Below are 23,236 nucleotides of genomic sequence, written 5' to 3' on the forward strand. Positions count from 1 at the left end.
ACCCAAAAGACTCCACCCCAAGATTGCTAGAACTCATACAGCAATTTGGCAGTGTGGCAGGATACAAAATCAATGCCCAGAAATCAATGGCATTTCTATACACTAACAATGAGACTGAAGAAAGAGAAATTAAGGAGTCAATCCCATTTACAATTGCATCCAGAAGCCCAAGATACCAAGGGATAAACCTAACCAAAGAGGTAAAGAATCTATACCCTAAAAACTACAGAACACTTCTGAAAGAAATTGAGGAAGACACAAAGAGATGTAAAAATATTCCATGCTCATGGATTGCAAGAATTAATATTGTGAAAATGTCAATACTACCCAGGGCAATTTGCACATTCAATGCAATCCCTATAAAAATACCATGGACTTTCTTCAGAGAGTTGGAACAAAAATCTTAAGATTTATGTGGAAATAGAAAAGACCCCAAATACCCAGGGGAATATTGAAAAAGAAAACCAGAGCTGGGGTCATCAGAATGCCAGATTTCAAATTGTACTACAAAACTGTGATCATCAAGACAGTGTGGTACTGGCACAAAATCAGACACATAGATCAATGGAACAGAATAGAAAACTCAGAAATGGACCTTCAACTCTATGGTCAACTAATATTTGACAAACCAGGAAAGACTATCCACTGCAAAAAGGACAGTCTCTTCAATAAATGGTGTTGGGAAAATTGGACAGCCAGGTGCAGAAGAATGAAACTAGACCATTCTCTTACACCATACACAAAGATAAACTCAAAATAGATGAAAGATCTAAATGTAAGATAAGATTCCATCAAAATCCTAGAGGAGAACACAGGCAACACCCTTCTTGAACTTGGCCGCAGCAACTTCTTGCAAGATACATCTATGAAGGCAAGGGAAACAAAAGCAAAAATGAACTTTTGGGATTTAAGATAAAAAGCTTCTGCACAGCAAAAGAAACATTCAACAAAACTAAAAGACAACAGAATGGGAGAAGATATTTGCAAGTGACATATCAGATAAAGGGCTAGTATCCAATATTTATAAAGAACTTCTTAAACTCAACACCCAAGAAACAAGCAATCCAATCATGAAATGGGCAAAAGACATGAACAGAAATTTCACAGAGCAAGACATAGACATGGCCAACAAGCACATGAGAAAATGCTCCACATCACTGGCCATCAGGGAAATACAAATCAAAACCACAATGAGATACAACCTCACACCGGTGAGAATGAGGAAAATTAACAAGACAGGAAACAACAAATGTTGGAGAGGATGTGGAGAAAGGGGAACCCTCTTACACTGTTGGTGGGAATGTGAACTGGTGCAGCCACTCTGGAAAACTGTGTGGAGGTTCCTCAAAGAGTTAAAAATAGAACTGCCCTAGGGCCCAGCAATTGCACTACTGGGGATTTACCACCAAGATACAGATGCAGTGAAACGGCAGGACACTTTCACCCCAATGTTTCTAGCAGCTATGTCCACAATAGCCAAACTGTGGAAGAAGCCTCGGTGTCCATCAAAAGAGAAATGGATACAGAAGATGTGGTCTATGTATACAATGGAATATTACTCAGGCATTAGAGACAACAAATACCCACCATTTGCTTCGATGTGGTTGGAACTGGAGAGTATTATGCTGAGTGAAGTAAGTCAATTGGAGAAGGACAAACATTATATATGGTCTCATTCTTTTGGGGAATATAAAAAATTGTGAAAGGGAATAAAGGGGAAAGGAGAGAAAATAAGTGTGAAATATCTGTGAGGGTGACAGAACATGAGAGACTCCTAACTGAGAAACGAACAAGTGGTAGTGGAAAGAGAGGTGGGCGGGGGTTGAGGTGACTGGATGATGGGCACTGAGTGGGGCACTTGACAGAAGGAGCACTGGGTGTTATATGTTGGCAAATCAAACTGCAATAAAAAAATACAAAAAATAATTTTAGCCATTGTAGTTTTTGGCAACTTTTATAATGGTTATCATCAATAACAAGTATTAGTTGAGCATCTACTGCATGTTAAGTGCCCTAGTAGATACTGTGATATTAAGGATGGCTTGAGGGAAGAAAAAATTACATATCTGAACATTGTACTAGCAATTAAAGGCAATATAGTAATAAAAACCAAACAGCATAAATTTATAATTTTTCTAGTTCACAGGAGGAAGAGCTCACTATCCTATGCAACAAAAATGTCAGTTGGCTAGGACCTGGAGTAGAAGAATGTGGCAACAAGAGACATAATGTGTGAAAGAAGTTTTGAACCAAATAAATATTTTAAAAATTTAAAACTAACTTATAGTAAGCAGTTATGCCTGTCCCATTCAAGAAACGTTACAAGTATTAACATATATAATATTCAACAGTCTCATGAGATAAATACTCCTATTATCTCCATTATATCTCTGAGGAGACTGAGTGAGGTTTGCAGAGTGAAGTAACTTACTATGTTCATGTAGGCTTTAATGCAGATTGTGTCTAGAACTAGTGCTTTTAACATTGCTAAATCCTGAAGATAGGTCTGTATATCATTTAGAGTGTGTGTGTGGAGTGTCATTGGAGCTACATTTTGCAGGCTTCTGAATGCCAGGCTAAGTATTTTAAATATTTATCTTCAAGCAATGAGGTGTCAATGAAGATTCAACCAGAGGAACAGCTTGTACAAAAGAGTGTTTTAAGACAATTAATTTAATAGCAGTATATAGAATGGACTGAATTTGAAGAAGAGAAAGAATAATTATTGAGAAATGTGGTTCCATAGTTAAGTAGCAAAGGGGTGAATGCTTATTTCAGGGTAAAAGCAAGAAATAACAAAATCAAAGGACACGCATTAAGGTCATATTACTCCCTTAATTCTACCAGAGGCACTATTATCACAGCAACAAGGAAAATGGCTTTCTTGAGTTCATAGTCTAAGATCACAAACATAAGAGATCTTACTTCTTAGTCTAGCTAAAGTTAAAAGAAAAAAAAATGTTTGTATGTATCACAGTATGGGCAGATGAAGAAAATTCCAATTGCCACGTAATGCATTTACCAACATTCAGCATTTCCTAAAAAGGGTTTCATAATACAAAATTGTAAAATGGTATATATTTGAAGAGTTGAAAAATAAAGGTATTTAGAATGAGGTCAAAGTACATGTATTAATGTACCATATATTATCTTTAGTGAAAGAACCATTCTCAAAGAAGTAAGCAGAAAAAATCTTTTAACAGAGGCAGCACAAATCAGGGGAACCTTATTAAAGCATAAGTACCTGAGAAAATGAAAGAATACAAAAATAAAAGCAAGATCTGAAAAACAGATATTTTCAGTCAGAAAGCAGAACATTCAATATAATAGGAAAAGGCATCATAATAGAAAAAGGAGAAAGCATAAACACCTCTAGTACACACACAAAAATAATAATTGTTTTTAGAAACTAGGAGATGGGTTCCAATTTCCATAACTTAATAAAAAGACACTTTACATGCAAAAGAGCCCTAGAAAAGATTAGAGACTGAATGACCTAAAATAATGCTTTAGAATTGCCCTGCTTTTTTGTCAAAATCTCATATTATTCAATATAATCATATATACAAAAAAAGTAATCTAGCAACAAATTAATTTCTAGATGCCTGAATATAACAGAGAAGGACATGTGCAAATAAACTCAGCAGGTAGTTAATAGCTGGCTTCTCCAAAAACTGATTGTCATCCTTACATGTGGAAAAAAGAATCAGGGTACTGCCTTTGGGAATATCTCTAACATATTTATACTGGTGATTTACCTCACTAGTTAATGGACATCAATATCCTCGCTCCAAAATAGAAGTACTGGAAAGAGATTGAAATGAGCTCAAAGGAAACATTTCACTTCAAGATAAATACCATGAAAATGTAGTCAATTGCAATTTCTTGGGCATAAATTGTCATGTGTACATACTTTATTAAAAATGAGTTTAATATAAAAAACTATTCTTGGTACTCCACTAATGTATTCATTCTCCCCACCTCCTAGAGCAGCACAGCTTAGTTGATGACTTAAATGATAAAAAATCATGATAGTGCAATAGAAATGGGGCCAAGAGCTATTGAGGGTGGCTTAATGATCAGGATTAGAGTACCTAATTTTCCCAGAAAGACATCCAAATCCAAATCCCAGTAGCAATTCCACTTCCTATTCTTGAAAGATCAATGAACTATGTTCCAAATACCTCATTTTATGAAGGCACTTTTGGCAGAACTATGCATGCATAGCATTGTCTTAGGGGAATGGGGTAAAATCCATATTTCAACTTGAAAAACTTTATATTCAAAATATATTTTAAGGTTAAAAAGGTAATTTTTTATCTATCATTGTTCTATCTTTTCACAGACTTATGATATGACCCCAGCTTTAAAATATGGAATTTTGTGATTTTATCAATGTCTTCTTATTAAAAAATAAAATATCTGGTCTTACTGAGCCACTCCCTGCTAAAACCTCATAGGTTTTTTCTCTCTCTCATTGTGCTTAATTAGTTCATCTGGCTATCAAAATGCTGTCCACATAATTGCTACTCATCACTTCATAAAAAAATATCCTAGACCCATGATGAACATAATTTCTAGTACCCTGAGAAGTTCAAAAACTGTACCATCTTGGACAAGTTATGTTAGCTCTCTGGACTGGATTTTGGTGATACTTGATCTTCAGGGAGACTGTCGGCTCTTGGCTGCTACAATGTCACATGCACACAAGCATTTTCAGATTCCAAACTGACAAGAATGTCAAGTGTGATGAGCTGAATGTTGGCTGCACAGGATTCAAGCACTGAATTCTTATTAGGTGTCACTAGGACAAAGTGATCCATAATCAAATTGTTTTCAGCATGTTGGTTTTTGTGTACCAAAGTGCCTAGAGTTTGTGATGCACATGGTAAAAATGCTTTCATAGATTGTCAAATTCAAATTCAACCTGTAACACTGATTGAGCAAAATCTGTTGGTACTAGGCTATGTCCTGCCATATAAATTATCAGTTTTAACTTAATCCTTACAAAAATTCCTGAAATGATTCCAAAGGAAAAAAAAACGATAATTGTGTTGTCATTATCACAATTTCAGAATATAAAAAACTGATATCTATAGACACTAATAAATAGAAGAATGACATTTTTAATATGTATCTTATAGTACATAATACTTAGACTGTTGTGATATGTGTTTATGTATGTGTGTGTAGTATTTAGTATGTACCTTTATTGATACTTTCTATTGACCAGACATTGTATATATGGTGTGCACGTCTGTGTACATGCACTTCAAGGTAGGTGTCATTTAATTGTTCAAGCACAGAGATTGAATATCCTGCCCAAAATGACAAAGCTGTTAGGTGGTAGAACCAGGATTCAAACTCAAACAAGTCTGATTTTTATGTATGCATGTATGTATGTATGTTTGTTTGTTTAGTTATTTATTTATAGAGGGAGAGAAAGAGAGAGACAGGTGGGACAAGAGGGGGAAGGAGAGAGAATACTAAGCAGGATCTATATCCATGCAAGACTTGATATCACAGCCCTGAGATCATGACCTGAGCAGAAATCAAGAGTCAGACACTTACCAAATGAGCCACCCAGGTGCTCCAATAAGTTTAATTTTAGAACCTATACTCTCAATCATTTCATCATACTGTCTCCAGACCATATGCCTATTTTCCTCTCCAATTTTCATTTCACACCCATCACTACTGGACCACAACTCAAAAAAATCATTATGAAGTTGTTTGAATCCTATCAATGCAATGCAGGATAAGACTTGAATATGTCCCATTATCATCTTCTTAAGTCACCTAGTTCCCATCAGATAAAGAAGCTGATAATGTGGAAAAAATATTCCTTGCAAGGTTTATGCTTTTGTTCTTTAAATGAATTAAGATATCTGCTATGTGACTATTGCATATATGTGACTATTTTGTTTAAAGCGGGAAAGGAACTGTTGACCTAAACTCAAATGACGGATTGTGAACACTTTGTGATCATTCTGCTCTTGGCCTTTGATCCCTTTGCATTGTTTTTTTTTTTTTTTAATTTTTATTTATTTATGATAGTCACAGAGAGAGAGAGAGAGAGAGAGAGGCAGAGACACAGGCAGAGGGAGAAGCAGGCTCCATGCACCGGGAGCCCGACGTGGGATTCGATCCCGGGTCTCCAGGATCGCGCCCTGGGCCAAAGGCAGGCGCCAAACCGCTGCGCCACCCAGGGATCCCCCTTTGCATTGTTAAACATGGAAGGCAGGGCGGGGAAGCATACATACATTATGGTCCCACACCATATCTGATCTTTCAATTCACACCTGGAAGAAATGGCCTGTAGAAACAGCACTGCTTAAATGCAGATTCCTTTCAGTGCAATCTTGGGGGTGACCAGCCACATGTATATTTTCACTCTCACAGATACACTCTCAATTGCAGCTATAATCTACCTTTAAATACTACATATTCCCTTTGAAAAAAAAACATTTCGCTTTTCAAAACTTAGCTTCAATTCTTCAAAACAAAATTTATCAATCTCCCTTGTGTTTTTAGTAGCAACAATGAAAAGAGACAATTTCTTAAATGGAGAATTGACAAGTGACAGTGATTAATGACATTTTTGTTTATTGGTTTGGCTGTAGGCCAAGTATGAAGCAGTGCTTCCCTAGACCCCTTGTTGGTAAAATTGCAGTAAAAAACAGGTGCAAAAATATTACACATAATGTAGTAGAAAAGGGCTTACTTCCAAGAAAGTCTACCCATATTAGTTTACATATTTTGTACTTCACTAAAGGAGAAATGTGGATCAAATTTGTTCCAACTCAGTTGGAAGCTCTATTTTTCCTCTTTGGTCCACATAGTGTTTAAAAAGCCAGTCAAGATAAATGTAAAAGGCTTAAGCTAGTTTCTATTTTATAGAAATAAAAATCTTGCTTTTTTTTTTTTAATGACTCTTTACTTTTTAATCTTTTATTTTTGGCTATTTTTATTCCCAATTGGAAATATACAAATAAACCAAAGAGTATTTATTAAACAGTGACTTTCCTTTCCTTTCTTCATGTGCTACAGGAAACAGTTTCTGTCCTTGAAAAGCTTCTGTTCTGATCAGGAAAACTAACTAGATAGCAGTTCCTGCAGTTCCATTAACATCCTACTTGCTTCAATTACACTACTTATTCCTCTTTCTACCATCTCATCACCTAGGTACCAGATTTGTAATATTTCTTCATCATATCTTCTCATTAAATTTATTGACTGCCTTGTCCCCATAGGAGAGAGAGAGAAGTCAACTTCACCACTCACAGTCTACAGATACAGATAAAAGGTGTAAACAATAAGGAAAACAGTGACTCATTTTTACTGAGGGAGAAATAAAGTGGAAAACTGATGAAAAGAAAGCCCATAATATGTAAGTACTCAGGTATATTAGACAAATAAAAATTATTTTGTAAGTCAGAATAGGCTTATAAAAGAAAACAACTATAATTTTTACAATGTATGTATATATTTTATTTGATATTGGACAACTTGGGGCCTTCCTGAATGTTCCCCAACATTTTCTAAAAATCATCCAAGTGCTCTAAAATGTTCTGTGAATTTCTCCTGACATACTCTCTGGATTTGGATATTATTAAAGTATTTATTCCTATCAATTAAATGAATATATCTCCAACAGAACCAGTACCTAGACTCAGGTTTGCAACCCCCTACTGCATACTGATATTGTGAGAAAGAAATAAAGTTATATTAGCAATAACTTTAATATGTTGAAATTGTGTTATGATTTTTAAAGTCTTTTACCCTTAAGGCATTTGAACAGCGCAAAGATTGAACAGAGAATTTGAAGCACAACCATAATCCATCACCAACTGTTTAAAATGTAGTTCTGTCAAACATATCCAAACCATCAATCCCCATTTCATTGTCAAAATTACGCCATAATCAAACCTTAGTTGAGTGGTTTCCACCCTCAGGAAATTCAACTTGTTAGGGGCATTTGAAAGGGAGGGAGCATTTTAAATTCTGTAATAAAATGAAGAACTGTCCCAACAAAAATACTGGTAGCACCCCTGCTGAAAAATTACTGCCTGAATCTAGCCCTTTCTCAATGGAAAAGATAAGAATAGAAATATCCTACATGAGCCAATGCCAACCCCAATTCTGCGGGCACCCCAGGGTATCCCCAATTATCTCAAGTGGACTAATGACATTTTCTAAAAACTCAGAGTGGGATTTTAAGATCTTCTATTTAAAAGAAAATGCTGCATTGCATTTTATGTTGAGAAGGTCTTGAGATCAAGCTAGATAAAGTGCTGAAACTTCCAGTAACAGAGCCTGTATCATGTAATCTATCTAAATCTAGCACACAGGGGAAAATAGGTAACCATCAACTGTCTATAGCTGATGCAAGATTGAATGGATGAGCTAAATGAATAGATAAATATTTTGTTCAATGCAAGTTTCCACAGAGGATGTAAAAAAGAATCAGACATTGTCCTGTCCTCACTATTTCACAAATGATGGAATAAGTACCTTTAAGAATATGGAAACCAATGATGTTAAAGATTTCTGAAAGTCCCCAGGTGGTAATATGATAGGTAAAGTTTTTTTTTTTTTTTTTTTTTTTTTTTTTTTTTTTTTTAGTATAACTGTTAAAAAGATAATGGCTGGGTAAAAATTTAGATGAGTGATACTTCTTATTTGCTATTTAATAACTCATTGTAATACTTTTTAATGTTTTCTATCCATAACTTAAAAAGATAGAAATAATGTTGATCAAAGAAGTTATGGAAATTTGATTATTGACTTTCTTAAGATTTTAAATTGTACTGTTATCTACATTTTATTGTGAAGTTTATTGGAGCATATTTCCATTTACTCATTTATGCATCATCCATCCATCCATCACCAAATAAGCTTCTGTTATACACTCATATGGGCAAAATTCTGAGCTAGACAATTTAGGAAAAAACAAAGATATATAAGAAAAAAAACTATTCTCTAAGAGTTTACAATTTCTGGGTCCTATTCGACAAAATAAATAATAAAATTCTTTGCAAAGATGTTGATTTGACAGCAAAAAAAAATTATTGATGATGTATTAAATTGGGTCACTGTAGTAGCTCAATATCCACTTAGAAATGCCATTTAAATAGAGTATAATAAATGTTCAATTTGCCATGCCCCATCCTGTCCTAAGTGCTCTTATGAGACCACCAATTAGCCCAAAATAACCCGATCATCTCTCTATTCACCAAAAAAGAGTGGTGACACCAAGTTTTCATTGTCTTAGCAAAATGTTCATAATTTACCATTTTTATGCTGATCCTAGGTTTCAAGTAGGCATTCTAATCTAAAGTAATGACACAAAAGTAACACTGCAATATTAGAATGATTGGCACTTTTATGGTATCTTCATCAGACACATTCAGTAAAATACTTTTCTATATGTCTTCTTATACTTTTCTGCTATTATTCTGTCAGTCAGAAGTTGAATATAAACTTTAAAATATGGTGATAGTCATAAAAGTCTTGTTCCTGCCCCCCTCTCTTTCTATACTTATACATGTATTCATGTATGTGTATACTCACACATACCACATAAGTATGTTTAGGTATGTTTAGATAATGTATCATTCAATTAAGCATATTTGTTTTGAATCTACTGATTATATTATTAAAAGGCACATGAAAAGGAGGGAGGATGCAAAAAAAGGGGGGGGAGAGGAAGGAAGGAAGACAGGAAAGATATATTTGTCATGTTCAGATGTATTGGCCCACCATTGTATGACGTTACATAAAATAATGTAACTTCACTCCAAAGAAAGGACAGCCACAACCACTTTTTAAAAATCTTAAACAATGCTACAGTTTTAGGGGGACTATTCCAAACTGTGAATGACTTAGGACTTTGGTCTTTCTTCTGTCTTCCTGTGTCTGTCTCTGGATAATGTCACAGATCAGCACATAAATTAAAAGACTCGAGAAAACATTAGACATGAAATTAAAACCTATTAATTTATTTTATGCATAACCCTGGCAGGATCTATGGTGAGTGAAAGATTTTAAATGACTACTGCCTTGTTTCATTTGGGTTTGCTTGATTTTAATGGAGACAGCCCAAAACAAACACACCAAAATCAGCGTGTCTTCAAACTGTGATCTGTCCTCACTTTCCTTCTTTTTAAAGTTAAAAAAAAAAAAAATCTCTTCACCCACAGAACCTCCCACTCTTACTGTGACATTTTGCTTATATTTCTATTATTCTGTTGAAATTCCTCTCTCAGCCATCTGTACACTCTTCTTTATTAAATCCAATGGCCTCTGCTCAGTTCCCATTTTACTCTGCTGCATTTCCCATCATTTTCCATTCTAGAGCATTTTCTTTAGGAACTCTCTTTCCTCCTGGTCTTGTAAAAAAGTCCCATGGCTGTCTAGTCTTCCAACCTCTCTGAATGCCTGAAATTCTCCTTCCAAACTTACTGGTCAATCAACAAGACTTCCTCACATCTATACAGCTTACTAAAAGTAAGCTTTTAGTGTCTTAATTTTTAATATGATGTATAGCCATTGGTCACAGGAAATCTGAGGAATGCTACAAAGAGTCAAAAATAAACATAAATAAGGAAAAGGGAAATTAGATAATATTGAGATAAGACAGCATAGGGGGAAGCAACCATAAAGCAACTCTTTGTTAATGATTTTTCTGAATTCTTTTAGGTCTGCATCCTTTGTCATGTGTGATCACTGAAATGTCTGTTTAGTCACTTAGCGGTCAGATAATGAATGATTGGACAGAGGTTTCCATATGTGCCTGGAACCAATAAGTCTCTCAGTCTTTATGGGGATGATCAGGGTACCTGCAGGGGCACATTTTTAACATTCAGCCAGGCAGTTTACAACTGTGCCTTTCTTTTTACTTCCTTCTTTGCAGAACCTCAAGAATAGCCAGAGGTAAAAACATATAGCCCTGGTTCATTCCTGAATACACACACACAGTCCTGGGCATTGGCACACTTGTACACACATATATGCACTGCCTTCTAGGTTTCCAGGGATATGTTTAATGTTTTCAAAGCTCCTATGCAATATCTCATTCCCCCAGATTTTCCTTGTAAGCTTTCCGCATAGTCTTTTGTTTGCCCAAACTTTTATCCAACTTTTCAGGGAGCTACAATGTTCAACAATGATCTCAATGTATAATTCTTTCAGTGATATTTAATTTTTTAAATGACTCACTGTAATAAAAATAAGTTAATAAAGTATTTAGAGAGGGAATAAATAGGGAACGACTTCATTAAATTTTTTCACGTTTCATTAGAAACCACTCTTTTTCCTGGTCGATCCCTCATATCCTGCAAGTCTCAGTGCAAAGGTCATTTCTTCAAGGAAGCCTTTATTGAGCTTCCAGACAACCTCAAACAATGCTCTACACTGCTATAAATCCTGGAAATTGATGGACCTTATCATAGTGTATATATCTGAATATTTGTATAACTTTTTGACTACTATTGTCTCTACTTTTGCTTTTACTTCCTTCTTAACACAGAACCTGTATCTGCTTTGCTCATTCCTGTATCCTTACCACCTAACCCCACTTACTGTCACATAGAATGTTAAGTATGAATTGCATAATGGCATGTCTACATTCCAGGCATAGAGAGTTTATCTAATTCCATGACTTTATTTCCTCTACGTACAACCATAATTTCAAACAGTCTACAGAGGTCCACATGCTGAATTATTCACTGCCTGCTGAACCTCTCTGCAACAGAAGGACATTAAAAACCCCAAATCAAATATCCTCTCCTCGAATATACATTTTCATCTTTTCCATATGCAACTTATAACCTCTATTGAGGACAGAAACTTAGGAATATTCTTACTTATTAGTTTATTTTCACATTCTTTATCTATTTGCAAATATGTCTTCCTATTACCAACTTATACCATTATCAATTTATTTTCAAACACGCTACTACAGATATTTTTCAAATATACATTCTGTAGCAACCTTTCAAATGATATCTAAATTCCTAAAACTGGAATTTATAATCCTCAGTGATTTGTCCTTCCAATCTTTTTAAAATCTTAACTCCTGTGTCAAATTCCACTCCTTGCACATGGACATCACACAATAATTAGAATATTGCACTAGAGTTTTACCGATTCCTGAATATACTTTTGCCCCTCTAAAGAGAAGCATTTTTTTCACTTCTTTAATTTCAGTATAATTGGCATATAGCACTGTTTAAGATGTACAATGTGATTTAATAAACATATATAGCAACATGATTACCATCATAGTGTTAGCTAACACCTCCATCATGTCATATAATTATCATTGTGCATGAGTGAGAGAGAGAGAGAAAGAGGGAGAGAGAAAGAGAGAGAAACGTTAAAGATATAGTGTCAGCAACTTTCAAGTATGGTATTGCTAACTATAATCACAGTGCTGTGAATTAGGCCTCCAAAATATATTTATCTTCCAACTGCAAGTTTGTAACCTTTGACCAACATATCCTCAATTCTCCCATTCCCAAGTAACTACTATTTTACTTTCTGTTACATGACTTCAGCTTTTTTGGATTCTACATATAAATGATGTCATACTATCATACAGTGTTTGTCTTTCTCTGAATAATCTCACTTATCATTATGTCTTTAAGTTTCATCCATGTTGTTGCAAATGGCAAAATTTCCTCCTTTCCTTTGGCTGAATAATATTCCATCATATACACATACATACTGCACTTTTTTTATCCATTCATTCATTGATGTTCATTTAGGGTGTTTTCCTATCTTGGTTACTGTGCATAACACTGCAATAAATATGGGAGTACAGATATCTTTCCAATATCTTGTTTTCATTTCTTTTGCATATATACTCCCCAAATTAAAACTACGTTTTTAAATAAACTTCCCACTATTTTCCATAATGGCCAAACCAATTTACCTTCTCACCAAAAGTAAAAAAAAGTTCTCTTTTCTCCACAACCTCACAAATATTTGTTATCTCTTGTCTTTTTGATAATAACCATTCTAACATGAGGTGATATCTCATTGTAGTTTTGATTTGCATTTCCCTGATGATTAGTGATGTTGAGCATTTTTTCATGCACCTGCTGGCCATTTGTATGTTCTTTGAAAACATGTCTATTCAGATTCCCTGTCCATTTTTAATTGAATTTTTTATTGTTACTGAGTTACATTAGTTCTTTATATAACTTGGATATTAACACTATACTTAATCTATGGTTTGCAAATATTTTCTCCCATTCCACAGGTTGCCTTTTCATTTTTTTATTGCTTCTTATGCTGTGCAGTAGGTTTTTAGTTTGATGTAATCCTCTTAGTTTATTTTTAATTTTAACCATTATGCTGCTTGTGCTTTTGATATCATATCCAAAATATCCTTACAAAAACCAATCTTAAGGAGGAGACTTCTATTTTCTACTAGGAGTTTCATGGTTTCAGGATTTATGTTTAAATTGTCAGTCTGTTTTGAGTTATATTTTAGAGTAATGTAAGATAGTGGTCCAATGTATTTATTGATTTCCCAGCCATTTATTGGAGAGACTCATCCTTTCCCCTTGAGTATTCTTGGCTTCTTGGTCAATTTTTTGTTGACCTCATATGTGAGAGTTTATTTCTGGACTCTTGATTCTGTTCTATTGATCTATGTGTCTATTTTTATGCTGGTGTCATACTGTTTTGATTACTATAGCTTTGTAGTATAGTTTGAAATAGGAAGTATGATGCTTCCATGAACATGGGATATTTCTCTGTATCTTCAATTTCTTTCATCAAAGTCATGTACGTTTCAGTGTATAAATATTTCACTCTCTTGTTAAGTTTATTTCTGAGTAGTTTTGATGTTATTGTGAATGGATTGTTTTTGTTATTTCTTTTTCAGATATTATGTTGCTAGTTTATAGAACACAACTGGTTTCTTTGCATTCATTTTATATTCTGGAATTTTACTAAAATGATTATTTCCAACAGTTTTTTTGGCTGAGTCTTAGGATTTTCTATATATAAGATCATATTATCTGCAAATGAGACAATTTTACTTCTTTCTTTCTGATTTGCATGCCTATAATTTCTTCATCTTGTCTTACTGCTCTAGATAGAACTTCTAGTACTGGGCTGAATAAGATTGGTTCGAGCAGGCACCTTCATCTTGTTCCTGATCTTCACCATCAAGTATTATGTTAGTAGTGGGTTTGTTGTATCTGACCTTTACTATATTTGTTCCTTCTATACCCAATTTGTTGGGTCTGCTAGCTTTGGGCCTATTTTGTTCTTTTTTCCCCATAGTTACTTGAAGTATAAATACAGGTGGTTTATTTGAGATCTTCCTTTTTTTCTTAATATATGCATTAATTGCTATAAACTTCCATCTAAGAACTGGTTTTGCAGCATCTCATAGGTTTCATAATGTTGTATTTCCATTTTAATTTGTTTTGAAATGTTTGAAAAAATTTATTTTACAATTTCTTCATTGACTCATTAGTTGTTCAGTGTTGTTTAGTTTCCACATGTTTGTAAGTTTTCCAGATTTCCTCTTGTTGATTTCAAATTTCATAACACTGTGCTCAAGCAGATACTTGAAATGATTTCAATCTTCTCACATTTCCTAAGACTTGTTTTGTGGACTATTATATGATCTATCCTGGAGGATGTTCTGTATGAACTTCACAAAAATGTGTATTTTCCTGCTATTGGATGGAATGTTTTGTTTACATCTGTTAGGTCTATAGTATGGAACAAGTCCAATGGTTCCTTGTTGATTTTGTCTGGACGATCTATCTATCCATTGCTGAAAGTGGAGTATTGAAGTCAGCTACTGTTGCTGTGTTATTTCTCTCTTCATATCTGTTAGAATTTGTTTAATTTAGGTGCTCTAATGTTGGGTGGGTATATACTTACAGTTGTTACATCTTCTTAATGAACCAACATCTTTACATTATTATTTAATAATGACCTTTTTTAATTACCATTTTTGGCTTAAAATCTATTTGGTCTGTTAGAAGTATCACTACCACTGCTCTCCTTTTGTTTCCACTTGTGTGGAATATCTTTTTCCATTTCTTCCCCTTGAGCCTATGTGTGCCCTTGAATCTGGAGCAAGTCCCCTGTAAGCAGCATATGATTGGGTCTCTTTCTCTTTTTTTAATCCATCCAGCTACTGTGTGCCTTTTGATTAGAGAATTCAATCTATTTATATTTAGAGTAATTATCAATATATACAGACTCACTAATGCCATCTTTTAATTATTTCCTGTTTTATTATTTCATTGTTTCGTTTTTCTCCTCTCACTTCCTTTTTTTTTTTTGTTTGTTTGTTTTTTTTTTTTTTTTTTGGTAGATTGGTGATTTTTTTTTCCCATGGTGGTATGTTCCAATCTCTTCTCTTTATATTTTGTATATGTTCTATAGGTTTTTGCTTTAGTAGTCACCATGAGGTTCACAAATAACATCTTACAAATATGAGTCTGTTTTATACTGATAGCTACTTAACATCAGTCACAGAAAAAAATTCTACCCTTTCCTCCCAATTTATATTTTTGATGTCACAACTTACTTCTTTTTATATTGTATATTCATTGGCAAATTATGGCAGCTATAGTTTTTTAAATAATCTTTTTTTATTCTAAGGAAGAATGGAAATAGTCTTTTTATTTACTCTTTAAACTATCAATAAGAGGTTAACATACAATTATATTACAAAATTAGAGATTTTTGCATGTGACTATGTATTTACCTTTACTATGTGTTGTATATTTTGCATGTTTTTAAATCAATTTCTTTCCAATTCAACTTGAAAAACTTTCACTATTTCTTGTTAGGCAGGTCTAGTAGTGATGAACTCCCACAGTTTTTATTTGTCTAAGAAATTTCTGAACAATAAGTATACAAGGCAGAGTGTTCTTGGCTGGCAATATTTTTCTTTCAGCATTTCAAATATTCCATTCTACTTTGATACATAAGATTTCTGCTGACAAATTTGCTAGTAGCCTAATGGGAATTCCTTTGTATTGTGCAATCTTTTTTTCTCTTGCCACTTTTAGGATTCTCTCTTTGTATTTTATTTTTTACCACTTCATTATAACATCTCTTAGAAAAGATTGTTTTGGATTAAAATAATGAGGTGATCTCATAGCTTCATGGATTTGGATGTCCAAGTCTCTTCCCATGTTTGGTAAGGTTTCAACCATTATCTTTAAAAATAGACTTTCTTCTTCTGGAATTCCTATGTTCTGATAATCATTCTTTTGATGGTGGCTCAAAGACCATGTAGGCTTTCTGCTGCTTTTCTTTTTCCTTTGTTCTCCTCTGTGTCATTTCAAAATTCCTATCCTTTGACTCACTAATTCTTTCTTCTGCATGATCTATTCGGCTATTAATGCTTTCTATTGCATTCTTCACTTCATTGACTTGTTCATTCTCTATGATTTGTATCTCTTTGTTAAATTATTCATTGTGTCCACGTAGTATTTTCCGGATTTCTTTGAATTGTCTGTTTTCTTGGTTTATTGAGTTTCCTCAAAATAGTTACTTCGGATTTTTTTTTTTTTTTTTATCAGGTAAATGCCAAATTTCCATGGTACTATGTTCAGTTACTAGAGGGATATTGTGATCTGGTGAGATCGTGTGTCTTTGATTCTTCATGTTCCCTGGAGTATTCTTTTTTTTTTTTTTTTTTTTTTTTTTGAAACAATAGTCCTCCTCCCATCTTTACTAGCTGCCTTCACTTAGGAAATATTTTTTATTGGTCCTGCTATAAATTTAGAGACTTTCTCTGACCTTCAACACTTCTTGCATCCTTTGTGGCAATTTTAAGCTTGTAGATCTTCTCCAGTTCTTAAAACTCACCAGACTTGCTGCTAGAAACATTTTTTCCCCTTGAAGGTGGCATTACAGCTTAAGATTGTAGACTGTGATTTCTCCCTTACTCACAAACCCTGGCCTGTTTTCTGCACAGGTTATCTCTCTCCCTAACTTTGCTTTCATGGCAACCCTTGGGATTGCACACAAGGAACTAGCTGAAGTGAGGAGAGATGCTCATTTTGAACTTGGGAGATGAGAAATGTGTGAGCCACTTAAAGAAATCCTTAGGTGAGGTTTTCCCAGCAGATAGCAAATGGGCTTACTGCTAGAATCCAGAACACAGCAGGAACTCTGTCCCCTTAATGCCCTCTGATATTCTTATCTGCCTCATTCCTGATGTCCTCCCTCCACTCCAGTCATGGAACTCCCACTTTGATACTCTGGTGTGTGACACAGAAGTAGATTTTTTTTTAGCACCATCCCACAGGGCTGGGAAATTTGGGTATTCTTTCACTGTTCACCCTTTCTCCCATGGGAGAGATTGTGGGCCTCCTCCATCTCTACACTGCACAACCTTATGGGGAGAGATGATGCTGTCAGAGTTCTTTTACCCATCCCAATGGCTCAAAATTTGTATTTTTCCCCCCTTCAACTGAATGTTGAAATTTCTCCTGTAAAAATCTTGATTCTACAAGGGACCTCTCATCTCTGGGTAACTTCCAAAGTCAGCATTCTCCAGGTGCTCCCAGACTAGAGCCCTGAGGAGCTAAAACCATTTCACAGATACTGCCAGTTCCACAGTCTGAACTAAGGTCGTCTGCCTATTAACCAGGGCACAAGTGAGTGACATTCAACATAAGCATATGGAATTAAAATTACCTAACAAGGGCTGGCATGTTCCTCAAATCTTGAGAACATATATTATTCATTCTCTATATAACAAAAGGTAAAAAGCAAAATATCTAGTTGTCATCTTTCACAAATAGAACATGGGAAAGCACTATTTAATTAAAACTGATGCCATCAAAACTGCTATGTTGTAGTCACATTGTATAGATGTAGAAACCAATGCTATTGTATGAACAGGTACACTGAATTGCTATTTGTTTCATGAAATCATGAGTTTGTTACATGCAAAATATTGTTAGTTAAAACAAAATATAGATTCATTTTATTTTACAGGGTTTATTGTAACTTTATTTTCAGATTTATTTTATTACTATATTTATAATGATAAAGAAACATAGGTACATAATTAAAATTTAAAACAGAATGAACAGTATATATTCAACTTAACATTTTCTAATGTTTTAATTTTCTCTGAAACTTTCTGTGTATTTTTAAACTTTCATGGGCATAAGAGCACACACATACATACACATGGACACATCCACAGACATACATCTTTATTTTCAAATGATACAAAAGATGTAATAAGTACCAACCACAGATTCTACACAATGTATAACAGGAAATATTTTGTTTCTTTATACAGTAATGGAAAGTGAGAATTCTGGTCAATTGGAAATAAGAATGAACAGAAAATAGTGTATTTGTTGGAATAAATGTTGTTTTATGCATTTGTGTATCTAAAGCAATTTGAATGTGGTTTTGACATTATTTTCTAAATGACGTGTGGTCACTTGAGGTGAGAGGGGAATAGCAGAAAACAAACCCAATAATGGCTTTTCAATAGAAATTGCTTGTTTTCTAAGGATGTAAATAATTTTGCAGTAGTCTGCCATCATTTATGGGCTCTTGTCTTCACACTGAATCCCAGAACAAGTTGGGAGCATCTTCTTTGGAAGAGTGCACCAGAATAACTAATAAGGAATAATTAATGAGTGCAAATAGTAGAAAAAATATAACTTACAGGTTCAGATGAGCTCTTTTAATGATTTTTCTTCAGCTATAGAGGCAATTGCAGAAAGAAAGGAAGGAAGGAAAAGAAGAAAAGTTCTGGAAATAAATTTCTAAGAAATTTTCAAAATACGTGTTTCTAATCTATCTTCCCTCAATGAAAAGTCAACTTTTGACTAGTTATAGTCTAAACAAAGTATGTATAATGTGTATGAATATTAAAGAATCATTTAATGATGGAAAGTGTCATACCACTTAGTCTAACACTTGAAACATGTGGTCAATTTTATTAAGGTAAGAAAATTCTCCCAATTTATTCCCTTTTTTTTTTTCCAATTTATTCCCTTTTTCCATTTTCTATCTTAATCTTTAGATCTAACTAGTGTTTCCTGTCTAATTTGTCTTAGAGTAATAAAGTTTTTACCATATACTTTACTTTTATTAATTTATTTTATCTCTAGTCCATTTTGAGATTATCTTCTCCATGATAGGTTCAGACAAAGAAATCCAGTGCCCTTAGATGGCAAAGATGATCCATCAATATCCATTCTCCAAATCTTTCTTCACTAATAGAAATGCCTTCCAAATTTTAACTGAGTCCTTTTACATTTACAGCTATGTTTATTTTATGACTAAATTTTAATCCAATGAAATTGAACAGAAGTTACACAGGCAGTTTCTGTGACATCCTCTGTGTCAAAACTTCCTGCCTAGATTTATCTTTTCATTTTTCCCTTCACACCAGCTAAAATTTAGGAGAGCTTTTAGTGATTTACCTTGTCCAAGCAAGAAACACTAGATCTTCACTATATTTTAATAACTAGAATTTCAATAAAAACTTGAAACAAAACAAAAAGTAACACTAGATCTTAAAATCAAAGATAAAAAAACACATGTTGGAAATGAAAAGCCACCCTACCGAACAAAATTACTGGATGATCTCCTGGACAAGCCCCCACATACTTCCTGTACTATTTTTGGAGAGAGGAGAACAAAACAAAACAAAAACAAATAAAAACAAAAAAACTACTGACTTATTTAAGCCACAGTATTCTGAAATCTTACTGATATAATAGTTTAGCCTACACACTACATAATGTTAAAACTGGAAATAGAAATAGTATGCTACCAGTTAAGCAAACAAACAAACAGAAACTAAAATATAAGGCTTTGCCTCAATGGATAGTAAGAAAATCGATACTGCAAACGGGAAAGCTATGAGTCTTGTTATGTTATGGTCAAGTATTTTAAACTGTTTATCTGCAATAATTTAAAGAGAATGTGATTCTGGGGCTTGGAGATGAAAATAAAATGTTACAATTGTTAAATGTTCCACAAAACTTTTAGCAAAGTATTAAAAGAAATAGATTAACCCAGTCAAAAAATGACAAATTTCTTTGCAGATATGGAAGACACCATACCATGGACTTTCTTCAGAGAGTTGGAAAAAATCATCTTAAGATTTGTGTGGAATCAGAAAAGACCCCGAATAGCCAGGGGAATGTTAAAAAAGAAAACCATAGCTGGGGGCATCACAATGCCAGATTTCAGGTTGTACTACAAAGCTGTGGTCATCAAGACAGTGTGCTACTGGCACAAAAACAGACACATAGATCAATGGAACAGAATAGAGGACCCAGAAGTGGACCCTGAACTTTATGGTCAACTAATATTCGATAAAGGAGGAAAGACTATCCACTGGAAGAAAGACACTCTCTTCAATCGATGGTGCTGGGAAAATTGGACATCCACGTGCAGAAGAATGAAACTAGACCATTCTCTTACACCAGACACAAAGATAAACTCAAAATGGATGAAATATCTAAATGTGAGACAAGATTCCATCAAAATCCTAAAGGAGAACACAGGAAACACCCTTTTTGAACTTGGCCACAGCAACTTCTTACAAGATACATCCATGAAGGCAAGAGAAACAAAAGCAAAAATGAATTATTGGGACTTCATCAAGATAAGAAGCTTCTGCACAGCAAAAGAAACAGTCAACAAAACTAAAGACAACCTACAGAATGGGAGAAGATATTTGCAAATGACGTATCAGATAAAGGGCTAGTTTCCAAGATCTATAAAGAACTTATTAAACTCAACACCCAAGAAACAAGCAATCCAATCATGACATGGGCAAAAGATATGAACAGAAATCTCACAGAGGAAAACATAGACATGGCCAACAAGCACATGAGAAAATGCTCCACATCACTGGCCATCAGGGAAATACAAATCAAAGCCACAATGAGATACCACCTCACACCAGTGAGAATGGGGAAAATTAACAAGACAGGAAACAACAAATGTTGGAGAGGATGTGGAGAAAGGGGAGCCCTCTTGTACTGTTGGTGGGAATGTGAACTGGTGCAGCCACTCTGGAAAACTGTGTGGAGGTTCCTCAAAGAGTTAAAAATAGATCTGCCCTATGACCTAGCACCATTGCACTGTGGGGATTTACCCCAAAGATACAGATGCAGTGAAACGGCAGGACACCTGCACCCCAATGTTTAAAGCAGCTATGTCCACAATAGTCAAACTGTGGAAGGAGCCTCGGTGTCCATCGAAAGATGAATGGAAAAAGAAGCTGTGGTCTATGTATACAATGGAATATTACTCAGGCATTAGAAACGACAAATACCCACCATTTGCTTCGACATGGAGGGACCTGGAGGGTATTATGCTGAGTGAAATAAGTCAATAAGTGGAAGGGGTGGGGGGTTGGGGTGACTGGGTGATGGGAAATGAGGGGGGCACTTGGCGGGATGAGCACTGGGTGTTATGCTATATGTTGGCAAATTGAACTCCAAAATTAAATAAATAAATAAATAAATAAATAAATAAATAAATAAATAAATACTTTAAAAAAGGAATAGATTACAATTCCTTAAGGAATATTTATTTACTTTTGGCCTCAGTTAGTGTAATAATTTTTAGTAGGCAGGGTAGAAAAGTCATTTGTTTAACTCAAACAATTGAAAATAATGCTGCAGATATTTGTCAAATAGCTCTCATTATGACTTTTCAACTAGATAAATGAAAGCTAGCCTAACGGTAAAGATCAAATTAAGGAGCATATCTTGCCCCATTAGGTTTTTTGTTTGTTTGTTTTTTGTTTTTGTTTTTTTTTTTAATTTTTTTTTTTTTTACCACTGAAATGAGGGAGAAAGGGAATAATCCTGAAATACAAACTAGTATTTAATACAGGTTTAGAGAACTACGTCCAAAAATTAACTTTGGTATGACTGATGGTACATGAAAGTTATTGAAATTATATTAATCTGAAGTAAATTTTTAAAGAAATTATATTGTCATAGAAATATCCAGCCAAACTTTGAAAAACCATGTGATTATTTGAAACCTTAAATTATTCCTAAACTTTCAAATCTAGACTGGCAGGAAGTAGTTGTAGAAGCTGGACAGTTCTATACTGCCCACTCCTATACAGTCACAGAAGATAATGAACAAGGGACACTGATTTAGTTTCTTTATTTTCTAATAAAGAAACTTATTCGACTGCCAGAACGGAGAATTTGTGCAATTTCTGTTCAGCAAGATTTCTTCATTGATATGAACTGTAACTCTTATGTCTCCTATTTTTCCCTTTTCCAAATGAAAGATGTGTTTGCATTTATACGTTCTACTACTCTTCTTTAGTGATAGTAATCTCCTTGGAACATTGAACATGGGCACCCTTAAGACCAAAGAGACCAGAGAGCAGAAATTGTAAACTGTTCCCAGGATGCCTTTCCCCACTCATACTTTTAGTAATTATCTCTCTTCATTTATTTTATTTCCTTTTATTTTTGGCTAAGCACACATCTGCTCAACCCGAGACTATATTTCTCAGCCTTCTTAAAGGTAAGTGTATTCATGTGACTAAGTTCAGTAAAAGGGGATTTGAATGAAAATTATATATTCAATTTGCAGGTTATTTATCTTATATATTAAGCTTCTTGTCCTAGATTTTTTCCTGCCCACTCTGTATGGGCTGGAACATTAACATGGTGTTGAAAAACTTCTGTTTATCATGTTAATGGGTACAGATCAATCAACAAACCTAAATCCAGAACTGGAAACCACACATTAACAATGAAAATTGAATGGTATCAACCTACCAGCTTAGCTACTAACCTATGATTATTTACTAAATAAACTTTTAAAGTGTAATCTACTACTTCCCTGAACTATTATGGGGAATAATATACTCTCATTTTACTTAAGTTATTATATTTTAAGAGTATATTTGTTACAGCAGCTTAGTTTATACTTTAACCAACATAACAATACCATTATATTACCAAACTACATTTGCTTACTGCTTGTGTTCTCCCAAACCATAAACCCTTCTGTGTAAAAGCTTATTTGATTTCATATTTTTGGTTGTTCCTTAGCAGCTCTATTATGGCTACTTCCCCAAGCCTACTGTGATGGTTAATTTTATGTGTCAGCTTTACTGGTCAAATATTATTGTGGATATTTCCGTGATAGTGCCTTCTTAGCTGAAATTAACATTTAAATTGGCAAATTTTGAGTAAAGCAGAGTACCCTCCATAAT

Source organism: Canis lupus, chromosome 25 (genome assembly GCF_048164855.1).
Source record: "Canis lupus baileyi chromosome 25, mCanLup2.hap1, whole genome shotgun sequence".
In the NCBI taxonomy this organism is placed as follows: domain Eukaryota; kingdom Metazoa; phylum Chordata; class Mammalia; order Carnivora; family Canidae; genus Canis; species Canis lupus.